This window comes from Phaseolus vulgaris, chromosome 9 (assembly GCF_000499845.2).
Source record: "Phaseolus vulgaris cultivar G19833 chromosome 9, P. vulgaris v2.0, whole genome shotgun sequence".
Classification (NCBI taxonomy): Eukaryota; Viridiplantae; Streptophyta; class Magnoliopsida; order Fabales; family Fabaceae; genus Phaseolus; species Phaseolus vulgaris.
Genome location: NC_023751.2, coordinates 3652218 through 3658217, shown reverse-complemented (window position 1 = coordinate 3658217; position 6000 = coordinate 3652218).

Genomic DNA, 6000 nt, shown 5'->3' with positions numbered 1-6000 from the left:
TAAGAGAATCAATAATGTGTATCTTCTAGATATCTCTTCACCATGTTCAATTGGTTGTCTTCTATCCAAGCAAGATGAATCTTGGCTTTGGCATAGAAGAATTGCTCATATTCAAATGAATCACTTGAACAAGTTAATTTCAAGGGATCTTGTGATTGGGCTACCAAAGCTCAAGTTTGAGAGGGACCATATTTGTGAAGCTTGCCAAAAAGGGAAACAAGTGAAAAGTTCTTTTAAAATAAAAAATGTTGTTTCTTCTTTAAAACCCCTTGAGCTTCTTCACATGGATCTCTTTGGACCATTGAAAACTATGAGCCTTGGTGGAAATTACTATGCTCTTGTTATTGTTGATGACTTTTCTAGGTTCACTTGGACTCTCTTCTTGGAATCAAAGAGTGATGCCTTTTCTGCATTCAAGAAGCTAGCAAGAAGTTTGCAAAATACAAAGAACAACAACATAGGCTCTATTAGAAATGATCATGGAGGAGAATTCTAAAATGAGAAGTTCAGCAAGTTCTGTGAAAAGATGGGGATTCTGCATAATTTCTCTGCTCCAAGAACTCCACAACAGAATGGTGTGGTAGAGAGGAAGAACAGGTCTCTTGAAGAGCTAGCAAGGATAATGCTTAGTGAATCATCTCTTCCTAAGTACTTTTGGGCTGATGCAGTGAGCATTTCTTGTTATGTGATGAATAGAGTGCTTATTAGGCCTATTCTGAAGAAGACTCCATATGAACTCTTCAATGGAAGGAAGCCTAACATCAATCATCTCAGAGTTTTTAGTTGTAGCTGTTTCGTTCTCAACAATGGAAAGGAAAACTTGGGGAAGTTTGATGAGAAAGCAGATCTTGGCATCTTCATAGGGTATTCTCTCACAAGTCATGCATACAGAATCTACAACAAGAGGTTGATGACTATAGAAGAATCAGTTCACGTTGTCTTTGATGAGGTAGATCGCAGAAACATCCAAATCCCGAAGACCAGTGTTGAAGAGGATGAACAGAGCATCAGTTTGGAGAAGCTGGAAATCTGTGCAGAAAAACAACCGGTTGATTCGTAGAAACAACCAATTGAAATTCTGCAACAGAGTGAGCTGCCCAAAGAGTGGAGGATTCCTAGAGATCTGTCAGTGGAAAATATCATAGGGCAGATAAAGGAAGGTGTCTCCACACGTAGCTCTATCTCAAACTTCTGCAGGCACACAACTTTCGTCTCACAAATTGAACCAAAGTCAATTGATGAAGCTCTCAAGGATGAAAAGTGGGTTGAAGCTATGCATGAAGAGTTGAATCAGTTTGCAAGGAATGAGGTATGGTTTCTTGTCCCTAGAATAGCTGAGATGAACATTATAGGTTCGAAGTGGGTGTTCAGAAACAAGTTGGATGAAGATGGTGTGATCACAAGGAACAAAGCAAGGCTAGTTGCCAAAGGCTACAATCAAGAGGAGGGCATAGATTATGGTGAAACCATTGCCCCTGTTGCAAGGTTGGAGGTTGTGAGGATGCTGCTGGCTTTTGCTTGTATGAGTGGTTTCAAACTCTTCCAAATGGATGTCAAGAGTGCCTTCTTGAATGGCTACATCAATGAGGAAGTGTATGTAGATCCATCACCGGGCTTTGAAGATCATAAACATCCAAACCATGTCTTCAAGTTGAAGAAGGCTTTGTATGGACTGAAACAAGCTCCAAGGCAGTGGTATGAGAGGCTTAGCAACTTTCTGCTATCTCATGGTTATGAAAGGGGAATGGTAGACAAGACTCTCTTCATCAAAAAGTCAAATTCAGAAATAATTCTTGTACAAATCTATGTTGATGACATCATCTTTGGTGCTACACAAGATAGTTTGTGTGAAGAATTTGTGGCTGCAATGAAAGGTGAGTTTGAAATGTCTATGATGGGAGAACTGTCTTTCTTTCTTGGATTGCAGGTTAAGCAAACAAAGGACGAGATCTCTCTATGTCAATCAAAGTATTGCAAGGAGATTCTCAAAAAATTTGAAATGGAGAGTTGCAAAGAAGCAAGCACTCCAATGCCATCAAGCTGCTACATGGATGTTGATGCTGCTGGAAAGGGTGTAGATCAAACCAAATACAGAGGATTGATTGGCTCTTTGATATATCTAACAGCTAGTAGGTCGGAAATCATGTTTGTGGTGTGCCTTTATGCAAGATATCAAGCAAATCCTAAAGAGTCACACTTCAAAGCTGCAAAAAGAATTCTAAAATATCTCAAAGGAACATCAACTGTTGGGTTATGGTATCCTTCTCACTCTCCAATTCATTTAATTGGTTATTCAGATTCTGACTTTGCAGGTTACAAGCTAGATAGGAAGAGCACAGGTGGCACTTGCCACCTTCTTGGCTCAAGCCTAATCTCATGGCATAGCAAGAAACAAGCATATGTTGCTCTCTCTACTGCTGAGGCTGAGTATATAGCTGCTGGAAGTTGTTGTGCACAGATTCTGTGGCTCAAACAACAACTTGCAGACTTTGGATTACAAATCCACAAAGTCCCTTTGATGTGTGATAACACAAGTGCCATCAATCTTATCAAAAATCAGATTCAGCACTTAAGGACCAAACATATTGAGATAAGGCATCATTTCATCAGGGATCATGTAAGCAATGGAAACTGTGAAGTGAAGTTTGTGGAGACCAAACTACAGTTAACTGATATCTTCACTAAACCACTACCAAAAGAGAGATTCTTCTTTCTAAGAAATGAGTTAGGTATCCTTGATCTTAATAATGATGGCATTGAGCTCTTCTCTTTTACGGTTTTTGGGTGGTTTGCGGAAGCTTAATGGGTTGTAGGTGGATCAAGGCTCTCCTAGGAGGTTTGGTAGCCTTGGAGGTGCATGATAGGTAGGGAAATAGGAGAGCTTCGGCCAACTCCCTTTGGTTGGTGAAAGGGTTGAAGATTAAAGCCCTAAATCTAGAGAGATTTAGGCAAGGAGTATGAATGGCACAAATTTGGCAGCATATTAATACTGAAAATAATCTTGTGAGAACATGAGGTAGGCTCCTCCTTAAATAGCATTTGGAGGACCAGAAATGTAAATGCAAATGAAGAGGAAATGCTAGCCAAATTACATGCAAGTGTGAGCACATGGAAGCACATGGGAGACATGAGCACATGGGAGAAGTGGCGCCTAAATGGAGGTAGGTTCTAGAATCCTTCCTTGTGTGGTTGGTCTATAACTTATGTCCATTAGGTCTAGTTAAATGGGTCGATCCTAAGTTTACTTAGAAATGGATATTTCTAATTAAACTTAGGTTTAGCCTTTTAAGTACCACTTTGCATGTTTCATCACATTTACAAAATGACTTAAACTATGCTACTTTGACTAGAAAAGTAAGAAGAACTATCACACACTAGAGTCTGTGTAAAAATGTGTCCTCTTGACCCCTCTTTGACCACGACTCTAGTGGTTGCCTCAATGTGGCATTTTAGTGGCCTCTCAAAGGATTGGTGTTGGGGCCTCTTCCATCATCCCCTCCCTCTTGAAAAGGATTTGTCCTCAAATCCAATGCTTCTTCTTCTTCAATGTTAGGGGGTGAATGTGGTTGGATGGTGTCCATCATCTCCTCCTTCTTGAGAAGATCTATCCTCAGATCTACAGATTTGATCTCAGATAGCAGCCTCTTGCTTCTTCAACTAGGCTTGCCCTCTCGGATCAAACATCCACCTATGGGAATCATCAAATAAAGCATAAGTATTAGTTTGAAAATCAATTTGACTATGTTGCCATTTTTTTTCTTTTGTTTTTGGCAACTTTTTACAATATTTCTCTTTTGGTCGTTGTATGTGTTCCCTAATCCTCTTATGCATTTTAAAATTTTCAATTGTTGTTACTTTTTCCTTAGGCATAAATCCTTTAGGAAATGGTAACAACTCAAAAGAGAAAAGAGGATTAAGTCCACATACAACTTCAAATGTAGAAATAGTAGTAGTCTTGTGGACTACTCTATTGTATGCATGCTCAATATGGAAAAGATACTCATCCCAAGAGTTGTGGTTGTCTCTCATGATTACTCTAGGCATAGTAGAAAGAGCTATGTTTTCAATTTTATTTTGACCATTCTTTTGAGGATGATAAGAATTTGAAAAATACAACTTAGTTCCAAGTTTTTCTAAGAGAATCTTCAAATAATGGTTTTCAAATTTTGGAGCTCTATCCAACACTATGCTTGAAGATAAACCATGAAGACTTATCACTTCTCTAAAGAAGAGTTTATCCATATCCATAAGAATGGAATCAAAACCTTTTTGTTGTCCTAGGGAGCCCTAATATTTTTCTAGGCTTATGTCTTCCCATGGATCATTTGCAAAAGGTAAAGGAGTATAGAGTTCATGAGACATTGCCTTAGATGTATTTTTAAAACAAGAAATGTATCTAGGGTAATGTCTTTGAACATCTTTTCTCATGGGTGACAAGAAGCATATTTTCAAAGGTATTTTTAATTCTTTTGTCTTGTTGAATGACCTTGTGGGAAGGAACACTCTTCTCCCACGCCTTTTGTTCCCTAAGACTCCTCTTTTTTTCTATTTTTCTTTTCTCTTCATCTGTCTTTTGTTTCATTTGTATTTTGATGGCATTCTCATAGAGCTCTTCTTGGATGTTGTGAAAAATGGTGCGGAAGCTATGGATTGAGATGTGCAAGATCCTCCTAGGAGCTATGGTGATCTTGAAGGTGCATGATGTGTATGGAAAAAGGGAGGTTCGGCCAGCCCTATGGTAGGTGATGAAGATGAAGATTAGGTCCTAGAATCTAGGCAAAAGCAATGTATGGCACAATGTGGGCAGCATAACATTACTCTCATTAATCTTCCAAATACAAGTGATGGGCTTCTCCTTTTATAAGCTAAGGAGGCCGTAAATCCTAAGCTAAGAGAAGATGAAATGCTTCCTAAATGAAATGGAAATTACTCCACATGGAGCACATGGGTACATGGCCGGCCATGTGAGGCAAAGTTATAGAATGTGCACAAAATCTAGGGTAAATCACATATAAGACAAGTTTATGCTTTCTAACACTACACTAACTACTAAGCCACCCCTAATGGGCCTCCATGTAGCATGTATAAGTTCTTCTCTCTCCAATCCGTTGCTTGACCCATTTGTGCGTGAAGGTGCTTGGTCATAGACCTAGTGATAGGTCCTAGACGGTCTAGGCTTCCTCCTAGACGCTCCCTTTGTAGCCGCCCCTCTTCTTGTGCTAGACGCTCTCCTCTTGAGTCTAGACGCTCCCCACATGAGTCTAGACGGTCTAAACTTGGAACTTGGCTTTCATAGTGTGGTGAGCTTGGCCCTCCTCCATCATATTTGATCTCTTACCACTTGGGAGTGTGGTAAAGGATTAAGTACAAACTTTTTATGCTTATGGGTGAAGGAAATCTCGTTAGTTAGACCATCATGCAAGGTTTTCTTATCAAATTGTCATGGTCTACCTAATAAGATATGACAAGCTTCCATAGGTACTACATCACATAAAACTTTGTCCTTGTAGTTACCTATAGAAAACTTGATTTCCACTTGTTTATCTACACTTAGTTCCCCATTCTCATTGATCCATTGTAACTTGTAAGGTTTAGGATGAGGAACTACTTGTAGATTTAGTTTCTCAACCATCCTAGTGCTACAACAATTGCAGCATGATCCACTATCCACAATGAGAGAGCATATATTTTCTAAAACATTGCATCTTGTATAAAAGATGCTCTCTCGTTGTGTTTCTATGGATGCACTAGGTTGATTGTTGAGGGTTCTCCTAATCATTAATAAGTCCCCCTCTAAAGGATTTACCCTCTCATCATCTCCCCCTTCCTCTTCTTTTTCACTAGGCTCATCCTCACCACTAGTGTATTCATTTTTATCTTTTAAGAACAAAGATCTTTGGTTTGGACATTGTGCTTACACATGTCCTCTTCCAAAACATTTAAAGCATTTGGTGTCCCTAGCTCAGATGGGTGGGGTGGAGGTATCCTTCACTAAGGGTT